Source organism: Mustela nigripes, chromosome 2 (genome assembly GCF_022355385.1).
Source record: "Mustela nigripes isolate SB6536 chromosome 2, MUSNIG.SB6536, whole genome shotgun sequence".
In the NCBI taxonomy this organism is placed as follows: domain Eukaryota; kingdom Metazoa; phylum Chordata; class Mammalia; order Carnivora; family Mustelidae; genus Mustela; species Mustela nigripes.
The window spans coordinates 202,749,777-202,763,931 of record NC_081558.1 but is presented as its reverse complement, the minus strand read 5'-3'; positions in this window follow the sequence as shown (position 1 = coordinate 202,763,931).

The window sequence follows — 14,155 nt, the reverse complement described above, 5'->3', positions numbered from 1 at the left end:
TTCCAACCCTGTATTTTTTTTTATTAGCTGTTATGGGACTTTATATAGCATCATCCAGTATGTACTCTTCTGTGTTGGTTGATTTCATGATGTTTGTGAGGTTCATGTATGTGGCTGAAAGCTAGTAACATGATAAAAATTGCCATGAAAAATCATGTCAGGGGCGCCTGGGTGGCTCAGTGGGTTAAGCTGCTGCCTTTGGCTCAGGTCATGATCTCAGGGTCCTGGGATCAGGTCCCGCATCAGGCTCTCTGCTCATCAGGGAGCCTGCTTCCCTCTCTCTCTCTGCCTGCCTCTCCATCTACTTGTGATTTCTCTCTGTAAAAAAAAAAAAAAAAAAAATCATGTCAATGACTCAGTGCACATCTGCCCACATTTCAGTTAGGGTTATTCATTGGAATTACTGTGTTCTGAAGATTCTGTATGTCCAACTTAGTGGATAATGTAAAAATGTTTTCTGAAGTGACTGTGGCAGTATAGAAGAGAACAGTTCTTCCACATCTTTAACCATTCCATAAGTGTGTAGTAGTGTCCCTGTTTTTCCATATTTTTTAGCTTGATATTTTTATGCAGAAAAAATATTTCAGTTATTTCCTTCAGATTAATTCACTTTTCTCAGGTTTTATTTTTTCCAAAAGAAGCCTTCTATCTAAAAGTCAAATCCCATTTGTCAATATTATTTTTTCAATTCAAACAACTGTTGCTCTTTTATTTTGACCTTAAAAATTCTTCCTATAGTTGGCTGAAGAGGAAAGTTTTAAAATATTCTTCTGCATAGCTGATCAGTTTTACCACACCATATAGGAAATACAATTTCCCACCCTTCAAATTGTGTTGCCTTTTTATTAAGTTCTTATGTAGGCTTTATAAGGTTTCAGGACTACTTCCTCTGTGTCCATGATATGGCTACATTTTAATGTCACATAATTTTATTTCTTGTGATTTTAATATGTTCTTTAATATTTAATGTTGTTATTAAAGTAATATTTATTATATAGACATAATTGTGTTAAGCCTATTTTGGAAAGTGCTTTTAATATTAAATCCTCCAATCTAAGGACATAGCAGTATTATCAGTTCTCACATATTCTGTTTTTTCTCTTCCTTCCTTCCTTCTATTCTGAGACTATAAATATTGGGTGTGTATGTGTGTGTATTTTTTGTTTGTTTGCTTTTAATGCTTACACAGAATGTTTCTTGTTGGATCATCTGAATCATCTTGTTGAATGATTTTGTTTGTATATTATACTGGATTTCTACTGTCTGCTATCCTCCACAACTTTTTTTTTTTTTAATTGAGACTCAAGCTCATATGTAGATGTTTTCTTGGTATATGTTTAACATAAGCAAACTAAGTAGGTCATCACATGTGGCCCTTTATTACTACAAAAGTAGTTTCAGTGGTTCTCAAGGGGGAGGGGAACAATGCAATAAGTTATAATAATAATTAAAACCCAGTAAGTGATTATTGTGTACTAGGCCCTGTGTTTGCTTCTCTATATCTATTAACTTATTTAGTTTTCAGACTCAAGAAGTTACTCTGTTACTGGCCCCATTTTATAGATAACAAAAATGAAGCACAGAGCAGTTAATTAACTGTTCATGGTTCAAACACCTGCTAAGTGGGGAGGACAGATTTTAAAGCAAGATTAATTGGCATAGTTTTCATGTTCCTAAATTGCATACTAGGTGTCCTTTCTGTGCTTAACATATGCACAGGACAAATATATTTGGTAGACTTAGAAGACAGAAAAGGAGACATCCCAGCATGATGGAAAGCCTGTCTGTAACCAGATAGGTTTCACTGGAAGAAGCTAATGGAAAAAATCAGAGAAATACAGTGGTTAGAAGATCGATATTGTCTCTTATTTGTGTCAGTTTTGAGATAAGATAGATGGAGCCAGGAATAGGTCATAGGTGAATTATATAGGAAAAAGATATACAGATATATACAATTTCTATAATAGAGTAGATAAGATTATAGCATTTATGCCACTTCATCATTAAAAATGAGTGGGAAAATTATTAGATCCGTCCTCAAAGATCAAAATGACTCAATATTAAAATAATGACCCCAGTGAAGAGAAAGAGATTGAGAATTATTTACATTAAAGGAATTGGTTCACATGACTGGCTCAGATGATTATGGGAAATGTCAAATCCAAAATCTGTAGTGCAAGCTTGCAGGTTGGAAATTCATGTAAGAGTTGATAGTGCATTCTTTTTTCTCCTAGCTTCATTGAGATATCATTGACGTATAACAGTATGTAAACCTAAAATGTCCAACAAGATGATTTGATATAGGTATATATTGCAAAATGTTTACCATAATAAGGTTACTTAACAAATCCATCACTTCATATTATTATCACTTCATTTTTTTTTTTTGGTAGTAAAAACAATTAAGATTTCCACTCTACGCAAATTCCAGGTATAAAATAACAATCTTCGTCATCATACTGTGCATTAGATCTCCAGAATTTACTTATTTTATAACCGGCATTTTGTAGCCTTTGACCAGCATCTCCCTACACCACTTTCTACTTTCCCCCATCCCCACCATGGGATTTTAACATAATATCAAAATTTAAAAGCCCAAGGATATCCTTAAAATTGAGTGGAAAATAAAAACCAAAATGATCATCGCTGAAGAGTTGCAGCCTGTTGGGACATCACCAGTCTCCATTTGTGAACTTCTTTTCCTGAGAGTTATAAACTCTAGTTAAAACAAAGCACAATTTACATTATTTGTAAGTTTAAATCTTGTGTTCTTACTGTTTAGTGTGAGAATAAAGAATTAACTGTGTTTATTTCTTCTTTTAGAGATAACTGACATTCCCAGAAATCTGTCATCCCTTCACAAAGGAAGGCTAAGCATTAAAGATGGTTCTATCTTCAGCTGCATATAAAGTTCACTGAATATGATAATTTGTTGTTTTATTCTTTTATCTCTTTTCTACTATGTGCTTGATGTATTCTCAATGTCTTAGTACTGATATTCTAAATCTAGATTTTTTTTCCAATCTCAACTTATTTTCTAGAGAAGCATTTCAACTACCAACTCAGACAATCTAGACCTATGTTACATTTGCTTTGGTTATCATGATGTGCTTTTTTTCTTTACTCCTCCAGTACAGTTACTTGACTTGTAACTATGTAACATGGGAGATGCTGGCAGGGAGAACACTCAGTGACATCATCCTCAAAGATCCCAAGAGCCATATATTATCTCTTTCCAAATGAAAACACTTCGTCATGCCAGATATAGATTGAGTATGTGGGTCTTCCCAAGTTTGATTTTGTATTTTCTAAGAGTCAAGTTCCTCTGTGGTTAGATTCTGATAGCAGAGCTTCTTGTATTCCCATGTGGCATTATATAGACATCATAGACTTACAGTGTGTTCAAATGGACATAACTGACTCATTTGTTTTTCTTCAATGATAAAGACAGTATAAGTAAAACAAAGTTTTCCAAGTGCTTATATACTAGTAACACATGGCATGAAGTTGTTCTGTTCAGTTTTCTTGTATCTGCAATTTGATAAGTGAGAAATTAGACAAATATACTAAACTCTTTGGATATACATTTTTTTTTTCATTTAAGAGAAAGATAAATTTTCTGAGATTTCAGAATGAATCTTAGGAATGGCACAGTAAATAATCAAAAGCCAAAAGAATGGTGAACTGAGCATTTAGAATTTAATAAAACAGGATGTGTACCAACTGACCCTAAGGTTCATTCTAAGTGTAAAACCTAATAATCTCATACTTATTGGCCATTTCTCTCTATTATCACTGAGCCAATGCTTTTAATTGGGCCACAGGTTGTTTTCATTAATTTTAAAGTTTTTTGCATAATCTGTGTGTGCATGCTAGTCAAATATATCCAAACAATAAAGAGAATATTGTTTACCTCTTCTTTAACATTTTGATGATTTCATATAAATGATCAAATACTATTTCATCATCCCTAGTTATATGAATGATACTGGGAAATTTAAAAGGAAAAAAATCTCCCTTGAGTATTTCATCCATGCTTCTTTTTGGCCTGGACGAAGTACTTCCTCTTAAATAGATACTTATCATCTATTCTTACAATTTGGCCACATTCCCTCATGATGTTTTTAAGGTGGGAATCTGATCATGTGACAATTCTAGCTAACTTCTTTTATGGCTCTTCATGACTTTCAGGATAAAAATTGAAATTTCTAGTAAGATACTCCATACATGTTCAGATTCCTGCCCAAGTCTCTAGTTTTCAATTAGCACACTTCTTCACCTTCATCTCTGAATTCCAGGACACTGGCCTCTACTCCCGCTCTTCCATAATTCATTTGTATTAAACCTTTAAATTTTGGCTCAAATACCACTTACGCAAGAAAACTCTTTGTGGATCATTAGATTAGGTCAGACCTTCCATTTTGTACCATTAATTTTTACTTTCAGATCACTTATTACAGTTGTCCTTCCATTTTCTTTTTAACTCATTGATCAAGATCTAGTCATCTCAGAGAACTGTAGCTCTGTGGGTAGGGACTCTACTCTTACTAAGTCCTATATCCTAAGCACTAAGCATATTGACTTTTACATGTAAAGCAGCTAATAAAAATTAATGAAATCCATGTTCATGAAGAATATGAGATTTTGAGATTCCAAGTGACTCACCCAAGGTTAATAGCTGGTAAGCAGTGGAACCAGGAATTATATCCAGGACTACCTGACTCAATTCCTAAGCCCGTTAATGTGTGATTGTACCTCAAACACTAATTGGTCATGATGTCTTTCTTTTAAAATGCTTTGGCATAGATATGATGATTTTTATCTGTGCTCATTAATTTAAACATTAATTCTAGAATAATCAGCGTATAATTGGGGATTCCCAATCTAAGAATGGTTAGTAAGTATTAAGCCAGAAACTCAACACACATGAAGTTTCAGCTATTATATCCACATTAGTATTTCATGTTTTACTGATTAGTAGGTAAAACTTTTTTTTTAAGTGTTCTACTTAAAAACTAAAAAAAATAAAAATAAATAAAATAAATAAAAAAATCAAGCTATGTGTTTTTGACTAAAATATTTTATTTATTTTTTTTAAGATTTCATTTATTCACATGAGAAAAAAAGAGAGCACAAGCAGGAGGAACAGCAGAGGGAGAGGGAGAAGCAGGCTCCCCAGGGGATCCTAGAATCATGACCTGAGTCCAAGGCAGATTTTTAACCAAATGAGCCACCCAGGTGCCCATTGGATAAAGTATTTTAAAGGCATTTTCTACTCTTGTGTGAATAGGGTATCAAATTCCAGTGAGGCATATAGCTGCAAAATTACAGTTATATCTCTAAGTTCTTGTGGCACCTTTGATTTATGAGGATTACTGGATTCCTGATGCAAAGAATAGGCTAATAAAATATTGCCTCAAGTGAACCTTTAGTGTAAGAATGCAATTAGAGCCTGCAGGAAGACAAAGGCTTGTAATTTCACAGAGCTCACAGAACAGCTATTCTGAACTAGTTTGTGTATTAGTCTTTGCATGGGGCAGAAAATGGTCTTAAAGGTGCTTTTCTTTTATAGTTTTGTAGCAAGGTTGTATCAATTTATAACTCTCTAATCTCCAAAGTCTTTAGGAGCTATCCTTATTTTTCAAATAAAACTTCAGGGATATGCACAAATGGGCTCAGATACATTAACCTACTGTGTTAAAACCTCTGGTTTAATGGATAAGATAATCAACCAATATAGATTTTCATAGGGCAAGAATGAATTGGTAAGAGATATTTAGTGTCTATGTTTTTTTTTTTAATTTTATTTATTTACTTGACACAGAGAGAGAGAGAGATCACAAGTAGGCAGAGGGAAAGGGAGAACAGGCTCCCTGCTAACCAGAGAGCCCAATGCGGGACTCCATCCCAGAACCCTGGGATCATGACCTGAGCTGAAGGCAGAGGCTTAACCCATTGAGCCACCCAGGCTCAATTTTTATTTTGGAAAAATTTTATTTTGGAAATCTCACGGAGAACATCTTGAATTAAGCGTAAGTGCACAGAACTAGTAACTGAAGAGCTCTCTAGTGAGGATTTGGAAAGCTTTAGTAAAGAAGGCAGAAGCTTCTAGAAATCTCCAGGGAAACTGTTGTTAATAAGAAAAATAATGGCCAGGGAATTCCAGTAAGATGACTATTTTCCCGAAGTTCAAGACTACATTCTATGTTTTTAATGAAAGCGCTTTAAAATGTGTAAGGCATTTTCAAAGTACTTCACAAATGTTGTTAATGAATAAATCAATGAACCAACTTGGCAATAATTGAGAGAAAATAATTGGTCTTTAATATTAAATAGAAAAGTGGCTGGAAAGTCTGTGTGGGTAAGGATTCATTCTGATGATATTATATTGCTTTGATTATACAAAATTTTGATTTTGTACAGCAACAAACACTTTCTTTAAAACCTAATTTGTATTTAATAGTTTAGTTGTACTGTTCAAATATTTCATTTCCTGGTTCAAGAACATTTGTAAGTACTTGTTATATTTTAAATTGAGCAAATGTCTCTCCTCTGTATTTATTGCTCTGAGGCAGAGTTCATGGGAAAAATTATATTTTAGTTCAGAAGTCTTAAATGAAAAAAAAATCCATGCATATATTATTTCAACAATGAAAAGTCATTAACTTAAATTGTTGTATATATTTCTTCCTAGATAGGCAGTTTTTGCTTTATTAATATAGCTAAATAGAGATTTATTTCTGACCTACCTAGTCAAAAATGTAAAAGACTAAAAAGAAAAAAAAAATCATGAAAAATTCAAGCTGTTTGTTATTTTAATTTTCAGGTTATTAAAAAACAATTTTTGTGTTTAAGCATCCAAATTGCCTCTGTATAGAAAATTATACTTGGAGACACCAGAGAGGCTCAGGTCCTGATTTCAGCTCAGGTCCTGATCTCAAGGTCTTGAGACTGAGTCCCATGTTGGGCTCCTAGCTCAGCTGGGAGTCTGTTTCTCTTTTTCCCCCTCTGCCCCACCCCTCACCATTCTCATGTGCCCATGCTCTTTCTCAGATAAATAAATAGATAAATCTTAAAAAATGAAAATTGCTTTTGTGTGATAGTAGGTAGAGTGTTTACACCATTACCAAAGTAAAAGTGCTTCACAGATCTAGGATATAGGTGAGAAACATTTCTATTTATGTCAGTTGGTCATGGACCTAAATCAAAGAATTTAATAACTAGTATACTAGCATATCTCAGTATAAGACAATCCCACCAAAAAGGTTGTGCAGTCTCATGGGTCTCAAAGTTTATATTATTTTGATTAAGTCTAAGATAACAAGCTAAATTTAATAGTCTCCTTAAATTATCAAAGAAATTGTGATATTATTTTGCTCAACCCTGAAATTGTATGATTTTTAAGGAAGTACAATCAACATATATAGCTTAAAGAAAAGATAACTTGATTTTAATTTCAATAGAAGTGTGCCTATAATTAGTACTGTTATTATTTGTTCCTGTGTGAATATTTTACTGAGATGTACCCAGCATTGTGTTAGGAGACAGGAGGGAAAAAAAGTGAATAAACCCAGGCACCCCTAAATGTTATATGTTTTAATTCCTCATGACTGGAAAGCTACACTCCAGTGGGTTGCATAGTTTTAAGCAGCTTGATCCCCACATTGAGTCAATACTTTAATGTCTGATCCAAAAAAAAACTTAATTTTTAAAATATTGTTGAATAATTTTTGTTCATGAAAGGTTGGAAAGATGTTCAGGTTACCTATTGTTGTGTAGCAAATTATCCCATAACTAAGCGATATTAAGCAAAAATAAGTGTTATTATGTTTTGCAGACAGTGTGGGTCAGGGATTCACACAATGGAGAATAAATGTGTCTTCGTCTGCTCCACGATTGGGTTTTAACACAGAAGACTCAAATACGTGGGTATGGATCAAACAGCTGGAGGCAGATTGATCTGGAGGCCTTTACCCTCAAATACCAACTGCCTGGGCTGGAACTCTTTGAAGGTTGGGCTTATCTGGGATTTTCAGCCATAGCACTGATACTTGGTCTTCCTTTACGGGTTTCCTCTCAGCCTCAAGGTAATTGGATTTTTTATATTAATGGTCCAAGGCTGAAAATATGCCAGTAAATAACACAAAACTCAATGGCCTTTAACTGCCCAGGCTTGGAAGCCACAGACTGTCACCTAACCCATGCTTTGTTGGTTGAAGATTTATAAGCCAGATTCAAGGGACGGGGAGGTAGATTCCACTTCTAGATAGAAGGGGTGTCAATTTCTTGCCATGATGTAAAACACACACACCTGTTCTATGCTACAGTTTCAGAAAATCTCATTTGTGAAATGGATTAGCCCTCCAGGGCTATATATTTTCACTGTGGTGTATGTGCTTTTTGTGCATGAGCTATTTTTGTCAAAGTTGAAGAATTTTTACTTTTTCTTGACATCTTTGGCATTCATGAAGCAAAAATAAATAGCCAGATAAATTAATGTCCATCCGTTCACCTGGCATAAAGGTGTTGTAGGATCTGTCTACCAAGATGGAATGATCATAATACAGTGGCTATTTGAGCTTATATATCAGCGTGGGGAGACAGCTGGGTGACTCAGTCGGTGAAGCATCTGCTTTTGGCTCAGGCCGTGACACCAGGGATCCCTGCATGAGGCTCCCTGCTCAGTGGGGAGCCTGTTTCCCCCTCTCCCCGCTGCTCATGCTCTCTTTCTCTATCTCTGTTGCTATCTCTGTCTCTTTCTCTCTCAAATAAATAAATAAATATTTTAAAAAGAATAAATATCAGCTTAGAAAAGAACTTGGAAACCTTCTTTGTTCTTCGATTTCCTCACCACTAAAATGGAGAACAAATTAATCCTAAACACAGGATTGCTGTGAGAATCAAATGTGATAGGATAAATAAAAGCACTTAGTATAGCACCTTGTACTTGAGAAAAATACAATAAAAGAGAATATTTCCTTGGTTCAAATAATACGATTCCCCTAGCAAGAGGAATTCTAGTAATGAGTATAGACAATGACCTGAATGCAGCCAGCTTTACACATTCTCTCTTCAGATTTCAAGGAAAAATATCCATGCAAACAAGCGTTCACTGAAACAAACAAACAAACAAACAAACAAAAAACACTTTCTCACCCGAAAAGTCAATTAGACTTTTACTTGAAATCAAACAAATTCCAATATCATTGAGAACCAAGTCTGGAGTCCTAGAACATCTTAGCTATTGGCTCTACTGAAAGTGTGATTTTTACATGTTCACTTTTCATTTGGCTCTGTGCTTGAGTCTTGCTAAGCCAAACAGGCTCTTAATTTACATTTGGCCTATGTGCATCAGTGGCAAAGTATTTTCTTTATAAGAGTTGGAATATTGTAAAGCCTTCACTCTAACTATTCAGTTGGTCAAACTTTATAGGGTGAATTTATCAAGTGTAAATCAGCCAGGTTGAGACTGTGCATGCCCGGTGGGCACAGGTGGAAAAGGTTCCACAAACGGGCTGGCGTGGCTTGCCACAGGGAGCTGTCTTAGGGAACTTGAATTTTTGAAGTCGTGAATCACACCTATAATCACAAAGTGACTTACACTATTCTTTGGCATCATTAAAGTCTTTAATACCATCTGGAAAGGAAAGGAGCAAAAGGTTTCCTAGTAGGTGGCTTATAAAACTCAAGATATTTAGTGATTACATGTAATGTTTAAAATATTCAAGGCACTTTTAAAGGAACTATTTGAAGCACTCCAAATGATTACCTCTCCTAATTCACCAAGCACTTGCAAGATCTGACTTTTAACAAGCAAGACTGGTTTTGATTTATGAAGTGTAAAAAGGCACCTGAAAAAAAAAAAAAAGATCTACTTGAAATTTTGCTTCATTTTTAAAAGACTGAAAGACGGTTTTGTAAAAAATAAAATAAAATAAAAATAAAAAACATAAATTCTCTTGTGCTAATATTTTACATGCCAAGGGGAGCCTGGAGCTCATTTTTACAGCTGTTTTATGAGTCTTTAAAATAGTGATTTATAATGGAAAGAGTGACACAACCTTCATTATAACATGATGTACCAGGTATTATAATGAGCAAAGATATTTTTCTCAAACATGTATAGTGTGAAACCTTTGCTGGAAGGCTGGTCGTGTGTTCATTATGATTATAATTCTTAATTATGCCTAGATCCCCACCTACAGACTTTCTCTTCTTAATAATTATAATTATCCCTTTTCTTTTCATCAGTAATAAAAATGCTACAGCACAATATTTCTGGACAAATAAGATTTCAGTTTTACTACAACATTATAGCAAAATATTATTAGCACAACATGCAGAATTCAACAATTACATGATGGTAGGTATTTTGTAATTTTATTTAACCGTTATTATTTCATTTATAGTATTAGGCTCTGAGGAAGCAATAGTATACCCTCTCTAAAAACAAACACTGGTCATCTAACAGAGGTTTGCTGCAGGTGGCATAAATGCTCTGAGAAGTCTTAATTTCTGAGACCGTGATGAGTATGGGAAAGGGAGGGTGGCCTGGGAAAGGTCCCTGGTTCTTCAAGTAGAAATGGATGCCCTTTGGCCAATCTACTTCTCCAGACTAAGGAACAGTGAAAGCACCCTTGTCATGCGGTCCATGCCCACAGAGCCTGCATGGGTGTGTGTGTGTGTGTGTGTGTGTGTGTGTCTGTGTCTGTCTGTCTTTGTGCTCACACACAAGCATGTGATTTAAGCTGGATTTGAGAATGCACCAGTGTCTTAGTAAACAGAACAATGATTAGTAAGTAGAAATAAATAGTAAATAAAAGTTGCTAGTAAATAGAAAAATCTTAGTAAATAAAAATATATATGTTGTTAGACTGAATGATAGTGAAGAGATTTGAATCAGCAATACAAACTTCCATGAAATATAATTATAAATAATACAGTTAATGTAAGAACAATACACTTCTTAATAATGAGACTTTTTTTTTTTTTTTTTTTTTTTTTTTTTTTTTTTTTTACTTTAGGAAGATGCTATATCTCTTTGCCGATAACTCCTAAAGTAGAAATAATTTTAGGGAATACTTTGGTGTGGAGGTGGTCACTTCTTCTTCTCTCTGTGGTATATGTTATTTTGCAGAGTAAATCACTGAACAGCAACATTATTTGTTGCTGTTACTAACTTATCATATAATTACTTATTACTTAAGAATTTACTTCATTACTTAAGTAAAAGACTATTATTTATCGTATAATTCCCTTTGTGTGCCATCCAGAAATATAAAATTTTCACCATATTTTTATATGGTGGCACTTAATAATAATAATAATAAAGCAAACATTTAACAAAACAGAGGAATGCTTCTACATGTAAAACTCCATTCATCAGAAGCTTATTCAGGAAAATGGTAACAAATCTCACAGACGTTTTGTTACTCAGTTTGGAGAGCAACTCTAATTGACAACAGTTCTAATGCTTTAGGTCATTTTGTAGACCATATCTAAGTTCCCTACCCACATTATTTAAATGTAGCTCAAAGCAATTATAATGGGTTGCATAATAAAAATATAAAAATATTTGTATAATGCATCTTATTGTTAAAGCTACCAGCAAAACAATGGTTATATTATGGGTAGTTTGGACAAAACTGGTTTGTAAGGGGAATGCTCCCTAATTTAGTCATGTCTAGAGAAATGTGGGCAAATCAAATAGTTTTCCTGAACAATTTGTAATTCACAGAGTGGATTTTTAATTACTGATTAAGATCAGGGAATTACAAAGACTAGTTCAAATCACAGGAAAATTAAGAAGAAAAAAATTTCACCAACTTATTATAAACAATGTGTGGGTAGTTGTGGTTTGTATTTTTCCATGGTCTTCCTATCCACTGGTCTTCTGCCCTTTCATTGTGATCTCTTGTATTGTGGTGCACTTTTGTTATTTTTAAGCAATGCACTGTAAATGTCTGATATGCACTGGTATGAGTGAGAGAAAATGAGAATACAAAAATGAAAGAAAAACTAGGCTACATCTCTGACAGAGCTCAGAAGACACTGGCATTTCTCTCAAAACATGGCGTACCAACAGTAAGAAAAATTTTAATCATTAGTAAAATTTTTTAAAAACAATCAGTAAACTTCCACCTATTAAATGTTAGATTGACTAATGTCATAATCACTTTTGTACCCTTATCTTGGGACTGAAGGCAATGATTTATTTTTGTCTCTCATAACCTGTGGGTTGGGTGGACTCAGATGCGCATTCTCCCTTCCAAGGGGATGCTGTCATGTAGCTGATACCAGACAGCAGCTGGAGCCAAGGTGGATGTTCAAGATGGCACCTTCACCTGGCCACCTGTTGATCTGAGCCTTGGCTGGGAGTTTAGCTGGAACTATTGGCCAGATTGTGTACGTGGTTTCTCCACACCACATAGACTTCTCACAATGTGATGTCTAATTTCTAAGAGCTGCTATTCCAACAACTTCCACTGGCATCTTCCAGTCTCTTACAGCCTGGATTGGCACAACTTTCCCTCTCTTATATTCTCTTAGGGAGCTTCTCAAGAGGGGACACAAACCCTTTTTCTCTATGGGAGGAAAGCAAAAAGATCTGTGGCCATTTCTAATCTGTCGCAGCCTGCATCACACATTTTCTGTCAGAAATTGAGACGTTCCCTTTTATTGCTTTTCCAGCCACAGTCATTCCATGCAGGTTCTGACTAGTTTTTCTCAAGCACCACCTGAAAGCATCTCACCCTTCCTGGCCTGGGGATTTCTGGAACTGTTTTGTGGTGGCCTCTGGCAACCCAGTCGGCATAAACCCATGTATAACATGGATGTGTAGGAGAGTTAACACAAAAGCAAGATTCCTGTCAATGAGGGAGGAGAGAGAGAGCAGATGAATGTCTCCCCCTTTCTTCTCCCCACGCAGATGGTTCTGAGATACACATCAGAGTGTCATGTGGGCTTGAACAACTTGTTGCTGCAAATGATAGTGATAATGACCATGGTGTGCTTAGATACATCCAGAAATAAACAGTGAGTTCATGGATTGAAATAAGTGAGAGAGCAAGATACTATAGGCTAAATTGTATCTCTCCAAAACTTGTAAATTGAAACTCTTACCCCAGCATGACTATATTTGAAGTAAGGAAGTAATTAATGTAAAAAAAAAAAAAAAAAGTCATAAGGTTAGTATCCTGATCCTGCATGATTCAATCCTTAAAAAAAGAGACACCAGAGAACTCACTTTGTCTCTCCTTCCCCCAACATGCAAGAGCATGGTGAGAAGGCAGCTATCTACAGCCAGGAAGAGGCTTTCATCAGAAACCAAATCAACGGAACCTTGATCTTGGACTTACTAGCTCCCTGTGAGAAAGCCAATCTGTTGTTTAAGCCACCCGGTCTATGGTATTTTGTTATGGCACTCTGAGCAGACTAAGATACATGAGCAGTAATTAGTCTTGTTTAAATAAAATACATGCATCTTTAAATTAAAATGACCTATCTCCTATTCTATAAGGATAACCTTGTAAACTCTCTATAGGTTTATGGGAGGTACTGATACATTTCTAAACTCACTATATTTTGGAAATGGAGGATTTCAACGTGACATGGGGACTTAAAATAAGTCATAATCTTTTGCAGAACCACAAACAACACTTTAAATTTCTGTGGCTCAGTTGCTTAAGCATCTGACTCTTAATTTCAGCTAGGGTGGTGATCTCAGAGTCATGAGATGGAGCCCCATGTAGGTCTTCCCACAGGGCCTGGAGCCTGCTTAAGATTCTCTCTCTCCCTTTCCCTCTGCCCTCCCCACCTCTAAAAAAAGTTACTTAGATAAATATTTCTTTCACTAAAACTGATTTGCACACAGTATCTACCTATTGTCTCATGGAGGAGTATACTATTTGGCTTTCATTCTCAACCATGACTGATGGGTCTACTGGACAGCTGCACTGATATCATGATTTTCAGCCTCTGATAAATTGTTCTTTTAATTATTTATTTTTTAAGAGAGAGAGAGAGGTAAGATAAAGAGAGAGAGAGAAAGTAGGGAGAGAGTGGATCCATGTCCAGCCTGTGGCTTGATCTCATGACCCTGAGAACATGACCTGAGTTGAAATCAAGTGTGGGACATTTAACAGCTGAGTGACCC